The following is a 20,205-nucleotide window of genomic DNA, read 5'->3' on the forward strand; positions in this document are numbered from 1 at the left end:
ATTCAAAGCTTAATCGGAAGTCTAAAATTTGCCTAGCTGTAATGTTCTACTCTTTGTCCATTGTTAAGAGGGAGTCAGAAACCCATGCTATATGGATGTTTATGGGAGAATCAATTTAATATGACTTCTTTTCTTCTCATCCAGTTTAGTTGACTTTGTATGTATGAAGGCAAGCTCAAACCATGGGTAACAAAGAGAACTAATAAAATTCATCTAGGGAGAAGTAATGTGTGTAAAGTCTAAAGAAAGTCTTTTATTCCCAAAGGTAATCAGAAATACAGATCCATACATTGCTGTCAAAGGCAAGGCAAAGGGGGAACCATCATATGAAGAAACTGGAAGAGTTTGATAGAAGAAGATTTACCAAGAATCTAAGATTAAATGACTTCAATACAGGCATACTGTTAAACAAACAGCAGCTATAGAGATTTTCACAATACTGATTTAAAGTATGTCCCACTGCTATGTCTACCTTTATCCTTTATTCCCTTTAAGGAGAAATATCTTTTTTCATCCTGTCCTTTGTGTTTAAAAAACACTTTAAAAAGTAAATACTTAGCTTTAAAAAAAAAAGCTACAAAATTGCTAACAGGCAAGCATCAGGAAGTTGCATTTCAATTCAGATAAACTTCAAAGTGATGCAGGGTTCTGAGGGCCACTGTCTAGCCTAAGAACAAATCAAGCTGAATGTCACATATAAATAAATGTGTTTATAGCTTTCTTTTTCCTGCACATTATTTCCCTTTTTCACCTAACAGAATGAAAACAGTATTTGAAGCACATCTGATTTTTTTTTTAAAACCAAGTTTTCTTTGGAAAATGTGAAGTTACAAAGATCAATATTAAATCTAGACCTATGGGATATGGGTAGACTTTTAGACACATGTTCTAATCGAAATCTCAGCTAAACAGATCTTTAATAAGCTTTGCTTGAATTGGTCTCCATAAATGTTCACCTTTTTTACCTGTGTAATCTCTGTCCACAGAGTGCCAACAACTAAGGAATCTTTCCCTGAATGAAGGTCTTGCCTGGGTACTGAAATGTGTGCTCTGAAGTAGTTATAAAACCAACTATTTAAAATGGTGTGTTCAAGTCACAAAGAGTGTAATACTACTCTAGAAATAAGTCAAAAGCCATATAAAATTCACTTGATAAAATATCACCAAGTTACACACGAAAAGAGACAAAATAAAATAAATTCCCCTAATGTATCACAAATACCAACCACCACACACTACCTACAAGCCATATGTTTTTCCATCTGTTCTGTTATCATCAACTAAATTTATAGTATTTGGGCTATCAGAAGGATTGTCAAACATGAGCTGGGCATGATTTTAAACCTAGGTGTTACTGTTGATTTGAGGTTTTTTTTTTTTTTTTTTTTTTTTCCTTTTTTAAAGAAGCTACTAACTTCTACATCCATGCTACCATCGATGACATTTAAGAAGTTCATATTAAGATTCCCCCAACATCTCCGCGGATGGGAGTCAGTCATCAATCATCAGAAGGTTTAGAGTGGCCATCACTAAGTGACTAATCTCTTACTACTTTCAACATCTTGAGTGAGGGCAACCCACAGAGAAGTCAGAATTTCTGAAGGTAGATGGGATCCTTCTAAGGGCAGAGGGGCTGAGCTTGTGCCTCTTAATTGGGAGGTTCTGATGTTTCATTGGCCAATGGCTTCTCTATGACCCACTCTTTGCTTCTAATTGCATGTTTGGCCAAGATGAGGGCTGTCACTCCCTTAGACTATGTGGGAAAATGTTAATACTGAAAGTCACCAGAAAAACTAGTTCCACCATTTTGGCCGACTTTAAGCAAGCCTATATTAAAATATTAAATACTGAACTAATTGGAATTTGGTGAGGAACATTACCTGGAAACCTTCCAGGTAAGTGGCTCCGGGATACATGTTGGAAGGGCTTATATGGGCAAAACCCATAGGCCACCGTACTTTCCCATGAGGCTTTGTTGTTATTTTCCAAGAACTACAACTTCCAGAAAATCCCAGGAAGTTACCTGGTCCTTGGGCAGGTGTTATCTTTCAAGAACTACTGTAAGGAGTACGGTTTTTCCGCCTGCCGCCGCGCCAGCCCCAAATAATGCACGGAGACTCTGTATTTGATACAATGCTATTGGCCAGGTGCTAGTTTCTTATCGGTAGCTCTGTCTTAATTATTAACCCATTTCTATATATTTCCACGTGGTCTTACCAAGAGCAGAGGAATGGCGGTTCTGTTCTCTCCAGGCTCTCCATGTTGACTCTCCTTCTTACTACTTCCTCTTTCCTCCTTGTCTCCAAGCCCCGCCTATCTTGCTTTCCTATTGGCCAACAGTGCTTTATTCATTAACCAGTATAAGAAACATATACAGAATGACATCTCCTATCATTTGTTATATTGTGTGAAATCTTTCCACTTACGATGTTTTATGCACATTATTATTTACCATATTCTATGTATGTAAACTTTCCTTGTATTCAAGACATTTTGTATATTGATACAATTTGGGATATTTATCATGCTGCCCTTTATTGTTCTACCTCTTGCCTTGACATTTCTACTCTACCTCTATTTTAGGGATTTATATGTATGTATATGTATATAGTTATATTGTTTAAGTATTTGTTCCTGCTTTACTCAGGGAAGTTTTAATCTGTTTTTTAGCTAAATTCCTGAGTATTACAGATTATCTTCACTCATGTTTCCTGTACCTATGAGATTAGTCAGATATAGATGATTAATCTTTAATCACTTCATAGACATGCATAACATGGCATTTAAATGTTTTAATATTAGTACTCCATTGACATGAGACACTGTTGCTCCTGACAGCACCTTGCACTTTCCTGAAAATATGTTGGACACTGTTGTTGCTCCTGCTGGAGTTCAATCTCGCCTCAGCTAATGGCCTGTTGGGCAAAGAATTGCCCCCACTGATTTGGACACGCAGTCCTATGTGCTTGCAGGAGACAAATATAGAAGACTGCTGGATCTTGCCAAGTCAGGGTAAGACAGCCATTCTACCTCCCTGCTGTTGTTGTGGTCTGTCAAGTTCTCTTGGCCTTAGCCAAAACTGGGTGTACTAACGTTGCTGTGAGACCTAGGGTGACTGTCCAGGTGGCTTGCTGTTTCTGTCCTTGCTGCACCTTTTGTAAGTTGTCCATCCACACTTCCTGTCTACTCTAGTATCGTTATTTTCCTTCTCAGGTCTTGATGAGGTTGAAAATTAAACTATCACAACTAATATTCTCTTGTCCTAGTTAGATTATATTAGGTACTAGAATTACATTTTCCAGCTTAGGACAACTCTATTGTAAATTCCGTTATGCCTTCACCCTAGGACTAGATATGTAGGTCATTTTGTTCTTGAATATCCTTTTCTTAGAGCACACTTGTTATTCACTGTTTTATATATAGTTTTGTATTAAGCCTAAATCTTTTCTTTAGACTAAAAGGGGAATTGTAGTGAGATAGTCCTTCTGTGGCACTGACCATGCCCATTGGGGGTGGAGCCATGGGCAGAAGTGACCTGTGGAGGGAGGTCAGAGAAAGAGCCAGGAAAATCTCTCCTGCTGGAGGGACTTGGACAGGAGAGCATCGGGTGGAATTTCCTGGTGTTCATCTGTCTAGGTTGTAAGTAATTTCTCCCTGAATAAACATCTATTTGGCTTATTTGTTTATCCTGATCCTTATTTAACCGCGATAAACTACAATTCCTAGAATTCCAGGAAGTTAACTTCGGGTTTAACAGAAGGTGATGAAGAGCCATTCAAGATTCTGTTTCATCATCTAAGACTGAGTGGAAGTATTCGGTTGACTTTGGGGGGGTACGTGTCTCTGTTATGAGAGACGTTGTGAGAGACCTTGCACAGTCTATATGGCAGTGAACTTTAGAGATCTTAGGAGACGAGAATAACGAGATCAGCAAGCCAGCAGTCCTCAGTTGTGTCAGTACACGGGACTGAATCCCATGGACACATGAATTTTGGAGCTAGGTCCATGCATGCTCCTGAAACGGTCACAATGGAGATGGCAAGTTTACTTAAAAACTTTGTGACCCTGAGAAAAAGCTAAGCTCTGCCTGAATTCCTCACCCAAGAAACATCAACATGCTGAAGGCTCAGTGTGTAAAATGACTAAACATGATGATTTTTAAAATGCCAAATTTAAAAATTCCCAATGGCTTTTTACCTGTAAGGAAAGCTAACCATCTATGAGAAGTCAGGGTCCTATTATTTGTCCCAACAGTTAAATATGAAACTCTCCAACTATGCTAAAATCCTGGAGTCTGCTCACTTCATAGACTGTTTTGTGCTTTAGAAAGCCTTGGTTTCCTGCCCCCCTGAGGCTTTTTCCTGTCCCACTAGATTCAGCACATGATTGGCTTTGGCAAGGAGAATGGGGATGGAATGGGGATATTTTAGCACTTGAGAGACTTGGATCTGCATCTCCTTTCAACCTCCACCTAGACAAACAGTGGCATCTGGGTTCCCAAAGGGAGCAAAATCCTATCTGTCTCCTTGAATGGAACCTCAGGAAGATTCCCAACCCCCCCCCATCCACCTCAGCAGGGGGCAGGGGTGACTATGAAAATGTTGATAGTCTGTAGTTCAGACTTCTACTGTTTAGTCACTGTTGCTGTTCCTGGTGAAAGGTCATTCACAATACCATGTAGTTAGGTAACATCCCAATCCCCAGGGTATCTTACACAATAAAACCAAAGACACAAGGAGGCAGACAACCTGCACTAAGTCCTGAAGGCACTGGCCACCATTCGATCAGACCACTCAGTCTAGTGAAACTGTTGGAATGGGTCAGAGCTGGAGCTTGACTAAAGTAATCCACTTGGCAATACTTCCCAAATTGTCATGAGCTCAGAATATTTGTAACATTTTAACTAACATTTAATCTCCATTATAAGCATCAAAAACATAAAACCAAGGGAAAGGTATCAACTGAATGAATACCACATGGAGAACGTATTGAAACAAGGGTATATATGTATAAAATAAAGTATATTTAGGGTAAAATGCTCTAGGATGGATCCAGTTTTAGTGCCCTGAATTCAAATCCATGATAATAATGTCTTTTCACTGAGCAGTCTATCCTGCCCACCATCAGGAGCGCTTCCCAGGCTTTAACCCAGGAGGAATGAGGACAGACTCAGTGAGTTGGTTTTGAGTATATTACTTACCTCACATTTATAACAAAGCAATACACACAAGCAGAAGTAAAGTCCTAGGGACCATAGCCACTAGGCTCAGGATATAAGGTTCCTTTGGATTCAAGCATTCAAGGGGCTAGTCTCCTGAGGTCTCTGGTCTGAGGTGTCGGGTGCACTCTACTTTCTCAGTCCTGAACTGGTTCCTAAATACCCTGATTATCACACTCCGAAGTTCCCATTCTCCTTCATTCTTATCTCTAATGGTCTGGCAATTGGCTACATTCACTTTCCTACATTCTTCTTCCAGGAAGGTTTGCCTGTTTGGTTACATGCTCCTTACACCCACCCTCCTCCCTCTCTGTCTCTCTGTCTGTCTCTGTCTCTCTTTCTCTTTCTCACTTAACTCTTGATTGGCAAAGCAATAAAAGCACTCTGAATTTAAATATGGCACTAAACTAAGATCGTAATCATATCTTGGGGCAAAAAAGAATGTGCCTTAAAATATTCTAGGATCAATGTATTATGTAATTTTGTGCACTTGAATGCATGAAAGTAATAGCAGTACATATCAATAATGGATTAAATAAACAACTTCAGGGCATGGTAATCTCTTAAGATTATTAAATAGACTATACTATGTGTACATATGTATAACTTGCATGTATATGCATAATAAACACATACGTAAATGTATAATCACCTGTGGGTCTGAGACTCATGCCCAAAAGAGATTTAGGCAAAAATAACTTTAGTACACTATTTTATTATGTTGAACGAAACTGGAGACATGAGATTAAAAGGTTGAGAACACGATGGGCTTTAGGGAAAGGCAAGAGCAGCTGGCTGCATGATGCGAAAGAAGATCTAAGCTTTTGTTAACTGTAATTTTAAAACAAATATTTAATTTTAAATAAAGAAAATTTTAAATGCAAAAATAATCATTCATTGAAAAATCAAGAATTAGATTCCTTATCCTATAGTGACTGATGGCTTAAACAATAATACTGAGAGGACTATTTTGTAAGAGTAAACATTAGGCGTTGGGGAGGTGTTCAGTTGTAAAGCACTGGTTTTTCAAGCATGAGAACCTGAGTTTGGGCCACAGAAGTCACATTTAAGTGGGGGCTGGTGATGCTGCAGAGATGGCTCAGTGATTGGGAGCGCTCACGGCTCCTCAAGGGGACCAGAACCTATATCAGACATTCCACAAATCAAATGTGACTCCAGTTGCAGTGCATCCAACACCCTCATCTAACCACAGCAGTAACACACACGCACACGCACACACAGAGACACACCACACATACACAGACACACAGACACACACAGACACACACAAAGATACACACCACACATACACACATGCACATGCACACAGACACACATCACGTACACACATGCACACAAAGGAACGTCACATACACATGCACACAGGACCAGGACATGTCTCACACACACACATGCACACAGAGACATGTCACACATACATACATGCATGCAGACACATACACACACCTGCACACATAAGCACACACACATGTACACGGAGATATACCACATACACACATACATACTGAGATACACACCATACATACACATGCACACACACATACATGCCCCCAGAGACTCATCACATACACACATGCGCACATACTTGCACAGAGATACACACACACAAATGCGTACATATAAATAAAACAAAAATTTAAAGTCAGGCATGATGGAGCACATTTGTAATCCAACTGCTTGAGGATAGAAGGCAGGTGGATGTATGGGGCTCACTGGCAAGCAAGCCTTGCCTACTGTCCAAGTTCCAGACCAGTAAGGGGCCCTGCCTCAAAAATAAAGGTGGATGATGTCTGAGGAAGGTTGTCTGATATTGTCCTCTGACCTCCATGCACACATGTACATCACATGCACCCTCACACACATATGCACACAGATGCATATGAAAACACACATCCAATGCCAAAATCTAAGAGTCTCTCAGATGGGCAACCTTATGGAATTAGGGTCTCCTGTGTAGCTCTAAATCTCTTCTATTAACATCTAAGAAGTTGGATACCTTAAAAGAGCAGCCTGGGATCAAATGCTGTGTGGATTTCTTCTCCCAGGAGATAATGTTTCCATATTTAGTTCTATGCCTTTATTTGGTTGCAGTGTATAGCTAATCTTCCATCATGTTGTAGTCTCTAGATATTTTCTCAAAATTTGGCTTTAGAACAAATTACGTGTGTCTGTGTGTGTGTGTGTGTGTGTGTGTGTGTGTGTGTGTGTGTATGTGTGTGTGTGTGTGCATCGTGTGTATACTTATATATGTTTCATTTTATATAATATATATTGAGAGTTTAACAAATAAAAGTGTCGTGAGAAATCATGTGTTCATAGTGAGTTGTCCTATTTATTTTCTTGAAGATAACAATGCTCTAGATGCTATCAGTATTCCTTGATTTTTAAACTATTAAATTTCTTTTATTAAAATTCTCTTAGAAGGAAATATTTATTTATCAAATAATGAGAGTATAATCGCCTAGGGCATAAGAGTGAATTCTGCTTCTTATTCTAAGTTTACATGCATTCTATATTTTGTCAATAAAATACCATTTATGTTCACCTTTGAGCATACTAGAGACAGTAGGTGTGTGTGTGTGTGTGTGTGTGTGTGTGTGCGTGCATGCATGCGTGTGCTCATGTGTTTGAGTATATTCCCATGTTTGAGTGTGTACATACATTGTATAGCATTTTTGTCTGAGGAATTTGAGTATGTTGTGTGCATATATGTATGCATACATATATTAAAAGAATTCTGAAGTCTCTCTTACTGATATAAACCATGGATATGCATGGTTTGGTTAAATTATCCCTGCCAGGTTTATTATCTACTCCTTTCCCCTGCAGTTAGCATGTGTAATTGTATGGTTTTAAGAACTTTAGTGACTCACCATAAAGCAAGCTGAAAAAATAAGGGACAGATGTGTTTCTATGTATTTTTTTAGTGTTGCTAGGATGGGAACCCTTTCATGTGATTTCAGAATCTCATCTCAGAGGTAGCCCTGGCCTCCTTAGAGGACCTCTCCCCCAGCCCTCAACTTCACAACCACCAGGAGGATGGAATGCAGGCATATAATGCCACCCACTGACTTGAATGACAGAGTAAAGAGCAACATTAAACACCCATCAGCATGAGAGGTGGTTGCTTCAGTGTCTTCTAGGAAGATTAAATGAAGGGAAACCTTCCTATGCACAAAAAACGACAGTGAAATGCTTCTGCTCCTCAAGGCATGATTAATAAGATACAGCCTCACAGACAATTTGTGGTGAAGGATCATAAACAGGACTATGGCTGTTGATTGGGTTTCCAAATTTTGACCCTGATCCTTTAACTGCATAGAAAAACCCTCCCCATGGTTAACATAACAAAAAGCAGACAGGAGCCAAAGGTCTTAATGAGGGGTCAAACTGGAGGGAAAGAGTTTAAGTTTTATAGTTTCAGGGTCAAACAAGACATCAACAGTATCCAAACCATCTCCCTCTCTCCCTCTCCTACATATGCCTCCCTCCCTCTCCTTCTTTCCCTCTTACTCTCCCTCTCTCTCTTCCTCTCTCCCTCCCTCTTCCTCTATCTCTCCCCCTCCATTCCTCTCTCCCTCTCTCTCCCTGTCTCTTTTTCTCCTTCCCTCTCTCTCCCATTTTATGTCTCTCTCTTTACCTTCCTCCTCCTTCTCTCATCCCTCTCCCTCTCTCCCTATGCCCTCTCTCCCTCTCTTTATTGTGAAGCAATCTTGCTACTTAGCACAGGCTGACCTAGAACTCAGGATCTCTGAGTAGCTGGGATAAGGCACTCTATCAAGTCCTCTTTTAACAAAATCTCAGGAAACTTGGTATTGGTAAGAGTGGCAATAGAAATGGCTTTTGAAAATGGCCTTTACTTTCCAATGAATGTGTTTTTAAGGAGCGTGTAACTTGTTACTAGTTATCTAGTGGGATTTCACTCCGAGGGGGCAGGGTATCTTCTCCATCCTTCTAAATGTTGTGTCCTTCTGTGGTTCTGCTCTTAGCTGCAGTAACAATGTGCCCTTCATTTGTAACTTGAAGATGGTGTTAAGCTGCATGCCAAACCACTTGGAAGCTTCTTTCAAGTGGGGAGAAAACTAAAGAAACTGTGGATCCAGCCTTTAAAATCACCTAAGGTTTGCTGGGGCACATACATGGCCTTGCCTGAAGAAATGTTAGTAGTGTGTAGCATATCCACTGGTGCAGTGCATGCCATCCATGTTGGAACTGAGTGAGGCAGCAGCTAGGACACTCAAGGGACCTAAGGGTTTATTCATACTCCAAAAGCTCTCGAAAGGACACGGACTTGACTGACAGCTTGCAAGTAGGCAGGGAGAAAAATTGGAGTATGGGTGAGCAAGAGAAAGCCGCAGACAGCTTCAGCATGGAGCTAGCCTAGAAGAAGTGTGGAGTGCTAGATTCTGTCCTCACCATTGGAGAATCACAAGAGAGTGAGCTGATCTTTGGGAAACCCTATTTTCCCATTTCACACATTTCCTTGTCCACCTTGAAAGGCTGCTGGACAACCCAGTGAAATTATGGATGGGTAAATTATCACTTCCATATAAAAACCTGTGTTAACACTATGAGACACTCTTTTGTGATCATATTTTATTGCAATGGTAACAGGTGCATCTAATAAAAAAAGAGAACAAGACAGAACTATATAGGGAGTGTTTGGTTCATACCTTCTCATCATACTCCAGCCCTGGATGGGAGTGATCAAGAACTAGCTACAACTTGATCTCTGCTGGTTTGGTACTTTATCCTGTTCTTGTACAGCATAGATGGCTTATGTATTAAAAATGAAAAGTGCTGCTCACAGCTTGCTGTTTTCATCAGGTAATAGGTCATTTTCTTTAATCTGGACATTTCTGCTTACATGATTCATGTAATGACTGCAAAAATGTTCATTTCTACTAATATAAGGGAACACCTATACCTACTGATGGATTCAGTTACCTCTCTATAATTTAAAACACCCTTGAATATATACATTGAATGCTAACATGAGCACTTACCCCTTCTTCTCTTTTTAGTTTTTTTTTTTTTTTTTTTTTTTTTTGTAAATTACAACTACATCATTTCCTCTCTTCAGACTTTCTCATTTATCTCCAGCTTGTTCTCCTTTATATTCACTGCCTCTTTTTCTGTAATTGTTTCTGTTGTGCATGTGTGTGTATAAATACATGAGTACAATCTGCTCAGCCTGTAGAATGGTTCATATCTGTGCTGTCAGGACTGGCCATTTGGTATTGGATACTTGATAGGTAAGCCCTTCCCTGAGGAAGACTGTTTCTCCCACTCTCAATATTCCTTAGTTGCCTATAGTTCTTTGCATAGGGTTGGGGAGTCGCCCATCCATGTTAGTAGGTCTATTGGTCTTACCCTTTTTAGGTCATGCTCAGTCAGCCATGTTGGTGAGAGATCATGGGTGACTCTTCTCTGCAATTTCTAGAAGACACAATCTCTCGGCAAACTCCCCGCTTTTGGCTCTTACAGTCTTGTCATCCCCTCTTCCACAATGATCCCTGAGCCTTAGATGCAAGAGTTATGTTGTAGATTATCAGTTTGGACTGGGCTCCATTTTGATTGGTTGTGGTTTTCTGTAATGGTCTCTGTCTTTTGAAAAGAGAAGTTTCTTTGAGGCAGAGGGTAAATGAGCATTTTATGAAGCAATTAAAGACAAAGCCCTAAAAGTAGAGCTGTTAATGAAAACACATTCAGTTTTTAAAGTGCTAGCTACTGTCATATCTTCCCCTAAATTTTAAAACCAATCTGTTATTATAAAAGAAAACTGTGCTTGAGAATGTCCACTTTTCATAACATTTATTTTTAATTAAATTCTTCTTCGAGATAATAGTAGGTTCACCTATCCTCATAAAAATTATGCTGAGAGATTCCTTGTAGCCTTTACCCAGTTGGCCCCAATTGTAAACTGTTCTGTAAATAAACCGTAAATATTGTGCTGTAAATCTACAGTATAAAATCAGGTCCAGAATGATGGTGTTCATAAAGTCAGGACACAGGGCACTGTTCCGCAGGGGCACTCTATGTCCTCCTAACCTCCATGCCCTTCTCAGCTCCTGCAAACAGCAAGTCTGTTTCACATGTCCACACTTCTGTAATTTCAACAATGTAGTGTGAATGGACTCATATAGCATTCAGTTTCATGAGATTGCTCTTATTCTCAGCCTTATATCCCTGACACCTATCCAAGTTGCTACATCACTAATGGTAGTAATACGGTAGTAATTTTTCAGTGATGAACAGTATTCCATAGCACAGACATACCATTAGCATTTAATGGTTTCCTCTTTGTGGCTATTATTTAAAAAAAGGAAAGCACTCCCAGAACTACATAAAATAAATGTCCTAAGAGCCTGAATCCTTCCTTGCATGAATTCTTTATTAATCTTGGAGGGGGGAAAGGGGGCTGTTTATTTTTTGTTTTTATTGTTGTTTTGTTTGTTTGTTTTATTATTATTATTCTTTCATATATTGCATCCCAACTCTAACCGCAGTTTTCTATCTCTCCACCTTCCCAGTCTCTCCCCGAATCCCCCCAAAAAACAGGCCTCCCAGGGACATCAACCTACCATGGCACATGTAATATGCTGTAATAAGACCAGGCACATACTGTCACATCAAGGCTCAATGAGGCAACCCAGTATGTGGAAAATGGTCCCATAAGTAGGCAAAAGAGTAAGCAGCCACTCCCTGCTCCCACTGTTAGGAATCCCACAAGAATACAAAGCTACTCAACCATAACATATATGCAGGAGACTTAAGTCAGATCTCCAGGCTCCCTTGATCTCTATGAGTCCCATGTGTCCTGATCGGTTGATTGTGTGGGCCATATTCTCTTGGTGTTCCTAACCCCCCTGATTCCTCCAATTCTTCCTTCCCCTCCTCCTCTGGACTCCACAAATTCCACCTAATGTTTGGCTGTGGGGTTCTGCATCTGCTCCTATCATCCCCCCAGTATTTTCTCCCTTACCCCAAACAATTGATTCTGCTGTTCTCAATCCCAGCCATCCCTGGTCCATCAGCAAAATCTATTCTATTTCCCCTTCCCAAGTCTCCTTTATGTGTTCATAGGTATGTAGATTTACATCTGGGTCTTTGATTCAAGTCCATTGATCAATGTGTCTGTTCTTATGCCAATACTGTAAGATCTTTATTGCTATAGCTCTATAGTACAGCTTGAAACCAAGAAGGGTACTATCTCTGGAAGTTCTTCTATTGTATAGAATTGTTTTAGCTGTGCCGTTTTTTTTTTTTTTTTTTCATATGAAGTTGAAAATTATTTTTTCAAGGTCTGTAAAGAATTTTGTTGTAATTTTGATGGGGATTGCACTACCTCTGTAGATTGTTTTTGATAGGATAGCTATCTTTACTATGTTAATTCTACTGATTCTTGAGCATGGTAGGATAGCTTCTGATATCTTCTTCAATTTCCTTCTTCAAAGACTTGAAGGTTTTATCATATAGGTCTTGGGCCTGCTTGTTTAGAGTTACCCCAAGATATTATATATTACTTTTGGCTATTGTGAAGAATATTGTTCCCTTGATTTCTTTCTCTATCATTTATACATAGGAAAGCCACTTTTTTTTTTTTTTTAGTTAATCTTAATATAGCCACTTCTTCCGCTGAAGGTGTTTATCAGCTGTAGAAGTTCCCTGGTAGATTTTGGAGGGTTTTGTTTTTGTTTTTGTTGTTTAATGTTGTAGTGCTCTGCATCTTAGAGATGATGTTTATTTCTGACACACTGAAAGTTTGAGTGGATGTTGGAATCTGTCAGATGCTTTTCTGGTGTCAACAGATGTACTCATAAACTTAACTTCTGTGGCCTGTTAACATGGTGGATTCCACTGACTGATTAACTGTATTGGATGAACTTGGCATAAATGCAATAGACCTGACTTGGACATATTGTGTAATGCTTTTTATGTATCACTGGTGTAATTGGCTAAAATTCTGTTGAAGGTTTTGTTTTTATGTTCAAATCAAATATTAGACTATGCTTTTCTTATATCCTTTATATTGTTTTGAAATCAGAAAAATTATGACCAGAAAAAATAAAATGGGAAATATACTTTCATAAAATTATTTGAAGTTTTCTAGAATTTCTGACTGTTATATTTTATATTCAAAATTGGATCTATTCAAGATGTTCTTAAGATAATAATTGACCATATACTTCCATGTATGATATATAACTTAATTTAATTCAAATGATTCATCAATATCTATACTTAAATAGAACAACAGTTTGTTTTTATTCATAGGATATAAGGATAAAGACTGATATTTAATGTGTACTTCAAGTATACCAAACTATACCTGGCCTCTTCAAATACTTTTAAATTTAGATTATAAATAATCTTACAGTATATAACATCCCTATTTCATGGAGAAAACTAAAACTTAAAGCAGTATGTAAGTTGTGTGGCCTGACTATTGGGAGTATTGGGCATTCATAAGCCAGGGAGAATTAGTGCCACCCTACTCTGGAATTCCCAGTCTTGATATGTAAAAGGCACCGTGAACAGAGCAAGTAGCTAAGAAAGCTTAGTCACTGTCTTTCAAGAATGATTAATTTTACATTTTAATAATGACAACTATTTGGTGACCTTATTCCTCATAGGACATGACACAGGCTTTGTCAAGGGCAGGGGTTTGTTTCTGGGGTCTCCTATCTGCCAGTCACTTTTTGTCACTATAGCAAATACTTCAGAGAAATCCTTTGAAAAGGGAAAAGATTTACTTTGGCTCTAATTCTGAGGTTTCCATCCATGTTCAGCTGCCTCCGTCACTTCTGGGCCTGCTGACACAAAACACCATGGGAGAGTAACAGAGCAGAGGAATGGGCAGTTAGGGAGTAGCATGGAGTAAGGGGGAGGGGCGGGGACAAGATATGCCCCTCCGATGAAAATCCCTGCAGACTGATATCCTCCAAAGAGCTCTCACCTCCCACAATTCCACCATCTCCACGGTGGTTATTCAAACATTGAGTCATCAGTGGGTTAAGTGGTGATTAGACCAGAACCCTCATGATTTAATCCCTTCTATATATCCACACAGACACACCCAGAGCATTCATCTATCTCCCATACATCTCCCAAGTCAATCAAGATAGCAAGCAAGATTAACCAAGGCATCACCTGTCATGTAAATTCATGAAATTTGGGGGGTGGGGGTGGGAATCCAAAGACTTTTCAAGAAAATTACTAATGTGTAAAATAATCTTTTAAGGAAAATCTGCCAATATCCCCTGCTTTTCTAGCCCACAGCAGCATGTCATGGCTGAGCCTATATTTGAATGTTACAACTAATAAAGATTTGTCATGTTATGTTTTATTTTATGGTTCTTCTCTGTATATAAAATGTTAAGTTATTGATCACTTTCTCTAATTTCATTTCAATAAATAAAGCTAAAGTTAAAATGTAACCATGGATATAAAAAAATAAATTATATTTACATAATTATACATATGTAATTTTAAATTTTATGTATCCCTCAGAATGGTTTGAACAGTTAAAATTTTATTTTTTTTTTATTTTATTTATTTTTTTAATTTATTTTATATAACCAAGTCCATTTAAATGAAAACAAACATTTATAGACAATATTTGGGAATTTGGGCGTTGTTCTATCCAAACCACTTCCTGCTGGTAAGGGGCACTGTCATGGGGGATTCAAAGAAGATTCAGAAATCCTAGCTGTAGTCTGTAAGGCCGCTTTGTCCAGCTGTTTTGAATGTAGGATCACCTGGTACTCTGTTTCAGGTGGTCTGGCTTGATCAAACCACATTAGTCTGGAAGGAATCCACATCTTTTCATTTTCTGTGGAAACAAAAATAGAAATCCTTTTCCCCAGTAACTTGTCCTTGAACTTAAATTTTGGAGTCAAAGCATTTTTTTATTTAATTTATTATTTTACATGTCGATCCCAGTTCCCTCTCCCTCCTTTCCTCCCTCCCTCCCTCCATTTTACCCTCTCTGCCCTCTCACATGCACCCTAATCCCCTCCCCTCCCATCCCCCACCCCAATTCCATATGTAGGCGAATGCCATCCAGTTAGAGTCATGTAGATCTGACAGGTCATGTGAAGTAGGGACTAGGGCTTCTCTCCTGTCTCTAGGTTAAGGCAGTTATCCTTCCATGGGGGATGTGTTCACAAGGTCCTTTTGTGCACCAGGGATATATCCTGGCTCCACTGTCTGAGGTCCCTTAGACTGTTCAGTCCTTCTGGCTGAGACCCATATTCAGGGGGGCCTGAGTCAGTCCCATGCTGGCTTCCCAGCTATCAGTCTGGGGGCCCCTTAGCTTCTCCTTGTTCAGGTAAGCTGTCTGTATGTGTTTCTGCCGCCTGGTCTTGTCCTCTCCATCTGCATCTGGGTTCTAGTTCCACTCAGTGTTTATGTATGGGTGTTTGATCCTGTTTCCAACAGGCATTAGTTGAGGGCTCCATGGAGAAATTAGTTGTTGATCTCACTCTCCGGGAAGGGCATTTATGATAGCCTTTCCACAGAAGCTCAAATTGTTAGTTGGGAGCAGTCTTGTAGTTCTCTAGACATTTCTTTGTGTTCAATTTTATCTTCAAACCAATATTGTCTCCCTCTTTTATGTTCTCTCTCTCTGTCTCTTTCTCTCTCTCTTTCCTGTCTTCTATTCCTAACCAGGCTCAATCTTCCTGGTCGCACATGTTTTCCTTTCCTCCCCCTCGTTTTCTCCTACTTCTCTCTCCATTCGTTGCTCCCCCCCACTTCCCCTGAGCTCTGGGGGACTTGTCCCTTTCCAGTTCTGTGAGGGACTTTATATGAATCTCTTAGAATACACCTTGTATCCTAGTTCCTCTGGTGGTGTGAATTATAGGCTGGTGATCCTTGATCTAGGTCTAAAATCTATGTATGAGTGAGTACATACTGTGTTCCTCTTTTTGTGGAACAGTCAAAATTTTAATAGCTTTATTGAGATATACATCCTATGAATTACCCAGTCACACATCATAGTTACTTCCATACAAGTGTAAGTCACAGCCAGCAAGATGGCTTAGTGAGTAGGGTTACATAGTGCCAAGCCTGGCAACCTAAGTTCATCTCCAGGACCAAGTTCCAAAGGTTGTACTCTGACTTCCACATACATTCCATGACACACAAATGTGCACACTTATAAAAAAAATAGACAAGTGATTTTTTTTTCTTTCAGTGTTATCACTGATAAGGACTAAGTTCTAACATGAAGGAAGACAGAGACTTGGGGCCCAGAGTTTCAAACGGGTTCCAACTGAAAATATTTTTAATGAGTTAATAGTTTTAATGAGTTAGGTTCATAGTACCTAAAATATTCTATATTTAGAAAATATGCTTTAAAGGCATACCGTTTCAAAGGGCCAACCAAACTGCCTTCGATAGGCTGGCCAAGAACACAGCTAGGCTGCAGGTAACACTGAATCAGATGCCCTCAGCAAACATGCCACTTCAGGGAGCTGTACATTTGCTTTCCCAAGAGTCTGGAGGATAGAAAATATGGGTGAGCAGGTTTATCAGAAAAACTTCTGGAAAATCCTAAAGTGAGCCATGGAAGTGGGGGAAGCCATTCAAAATGGTAAAGAAAACCAGATTAAGCCTTGGGGTGAACACTTGGAGATGAACAGTTGGATTGCTGTTCTTGGAGAGTCACAACTTGGAATTAGATTTAATGAATGCATTAGAAAACAGAGACATCTTAGAACATGAAATTAAAGGAGTTTTGAAGAAACCGATTGATGCAACCGAATTAAACTCTTAAGAGCTCTTAAAGATAACAGAAAACAAATGTCTGCTCAATTAACAGCACAGAATAAAACAACTGACGCACTTAATGATTTTATTAAAGTCTCAAAACTGAGAAAACTTAGAGTTTACAAAAAAAAGAAAGACCCTTCCACAACTACATTTGAAGAAATGAATTTTCACCAGATATTCAACTAATAAAAAAATTATCTTGGAAAAGCAGAAGGGAACCCTCTAAAGAAGATGAAAGGACCAACCAAGCATGTGAAAACTCAGACACCTATCAATGAAGAATTATTTTTTTTTTTTTCAGAAAAAAGCCAAAAGAATCATCCATCATTACCAAAGCCAGTTTTGTCAGTCAAGAAAAACTTTGTTAACTTGGAAAACAAAGACTTGCATTGCACCAAAGAATGGAGTTTAAAAGCTCCAAAAAGATCCTTATGTATGCTGTGTTCCAGACAGCATTAAGGGAGAGAGACATCCCAGGAATGTTCTGGAAAAGCAATCCCTTTCGAAAAGAAGCACACATGGCTGGGCAAGACCCAAGGTCCCAGTCCAGTTTCAGTTAAGATTGATACCATCCCAGGGCCAGAACTAGAGGACCAAAATCATTCCATCAGATGATCTCCATAAAAACCAGCTGTTTCTAGTCTTCCTTATACTGGAAGACACTTGGAGCAAACATCCATATATCTGACTACACAGGGCCCTCTAATTCCTCATCTCATGGATAAAGGAGGAAGTTTGTAAAAAGAGGGACATGAAAGATAACTACCCGGTAGTAGCAAATCCCTCTACAACTGTTAGAGATAACCTTCTTCCACGGAATCTAGAAACAGGAGTAGTTCTTCCTTTGATGTTAGTCAATTTTGCTTTGGATCTGCCTGTGAAACCCACGGAAACATGCTTTATTTTTTCCTCGTTTTGTGTAATTTTGAGTTTTTTCTTTCAGCTTTATTGCTAATAACAATTAGATTATAACACAATGACTCAAATGGAAGGCATTATGATTTCTTAGAATTGTAATATAACTATAACATATTTTAAATGACTTTTAAGTTAATTGCTTCCATTTTATTCCATTTGTAGGTGACATAATTAACATATGTATTGCTGTTGACATGCTTACTGAAATAGTCCAGAAATACAGTATGAAAAAGTTTTGTCTTTTAAAATAATTTTTTTTCTCTTTTGCTTAATTGTTCTTATTTTATTAATTATGTATCGTCTCAAGTTGAAATGTGGCAGAATTACAATTCTTTGAACAGATTTTTATAATTACACACTATGGAAATGTGAATCATATTAGTGCATTGTTTCTGCCTTATTTGATTTCCAGATAGTGCTTAAGTCTTCGTCTACAAACAAGGGCTATGGATGTTGTTCAGTGGTAGGGCACAAACCTATTCTAGAAACACATATGGAAATTTTCTTTTCTAAAATATGTTTATGTTTTTCTCTTTAGTTTGTACTATTGTGGATAAATAATTGCATATTTTGTGAAAAGATTGTTCACCCAGATGATTGATTGTGCAACAGAGAAATTTATTGTAAGGTCAACTGCCAGAACAGGAAACATAGTCACTCAAAACACTAGAGAGTCCCCAAATCTTACTAGTCTAACTTTAGAGTGTCTAGGTAAATAGCTTCGAAGAGGTATATGAGCTCATTAGTTGTCTGTCATCTGGAGTCATGATGTTGTTGGTAATAAATGCAGTTTTATCATGTTGAACTCCAAAGGTCAACAGCATCAACAGGAGAGACTAATGGACTCATCTTAGGGTGCAGCCTGCCTTCCTTTTGTCTACCATGACAAGTCAGCAACTGTTCCTGCAGACACTTCTTTCCTTCTATCCAGACAACATAATAGGGTCAATTCTAATGTTTCCCCCCATAAACACCTCCTCTCATCCTGACCTCATTAATCTATTCCGCATTTTTCTAGTATTGGGGCTGAACCAAATATGTAGCTTTACCTGTGCTAGATGAGCACTTTGCCTAAGAACTACATCCCAGCCCCCTTTTTCCTCTTAACTTGGGGAGAGGGTTTCACTAAATTACACAGGTTGAACTCCGTCTGTAGCAACCAAGTTTTGAACTTCTGTTTCTCCCATGTAGCTAGGGTCACTGCTCTGTACTACCCAGCTTAGCTCACATAATTCCTAACATTTTGACTCTATTTACCTTACTGTGTTTAGCTTTCTATTTTTTTGTTTGTTTGTTTTTGGTTTTTGTTTTCCTCTGTGATAAGTCAAAAGATTTGGCCTCATTTCCTTCATACAGAAAAGAAGTTCCTTATCCTATCCTCTGTCTAAGCACTTTTACCACATTTACTGATTTGAGATGGGAGTGCATGCTGCACCTTGCTTGTGGAGGTCAGGGGATAATTTGCTTAGCATTGGTTCTCTCCTTCTGAGGATTGAACTCAGGTCCTCAGTCTTGGTGCTTTACCCACTGGACACCTTACTGACCTCATCTTCTCTTCTTAACTGTGACAAAGCCTTCCATGGTCCTAAGTCCACAGCCCTTTCTCACCTTGTATCTTCCATGTCACAAGCTAAAACTACTCTGGTTTTGATTTTGTTTTTGAGACAGGATCTCATGTAGCCCAGGCTAACCTCGAACTCGATGGCTTTAAAGTCCTGATCCTCCTGTGGGCTAGGATTAAACAGTATCTTTAGCACAGGCTATAACCCCAGCACTCAAGAGGTAGAGAGAAAAGGATCAGAAGTTTGAGGTCATTTTCAGATATGTAGTGAATTCAAAGCCAGACTGAGAGTCATGAGACCCTGTCTCAAAAAGTAAAATGAGATACTTAAAACTAAAGCTATGGGGGAGGGGAAGGAGAACAGCTGGAGAGGTGGCTATGCAGTTAAGAGTAGCAGTTGTTCTGAAAGACCTGGACTCGGTTCCCAGCAGCCACCTGGTGACAAACTTCCTTCTAGAACTATAGTCTCAGACATCTTACTCTGCCTTCTGCCCCATTCAGGCACTGCACAAATGTAATACAGACATATGAGCAGACAAAATACCTATGTAGATCTCAAAAGAAAAATTTAAAATAAAGCAATGAGAGTAACTCTGAGCTAAGTGATGTTAGTTAGCTTATTTAATGTCATTGTGCCCCTGCCTCCCCTCATCTGGAACTAGGGATAATAATGTCTGATGTCTGTTTGCCTAACAGGTTGTGTCAAGGT

This window comes from Phodopus roborovskii, unplaced genomic scaffold (assembly GCF_943737965.1).
Source record: "Phodopus roborovskii unplaced genomic scaffold, PHOROB, whole genome shotgun sequence".
Lineage (NCBI taxonomy): Eukaryota > Metazoa > Chordata > Mammalia > Rodentia > Cricetidae > Phodopus > Phodopus roborovskii.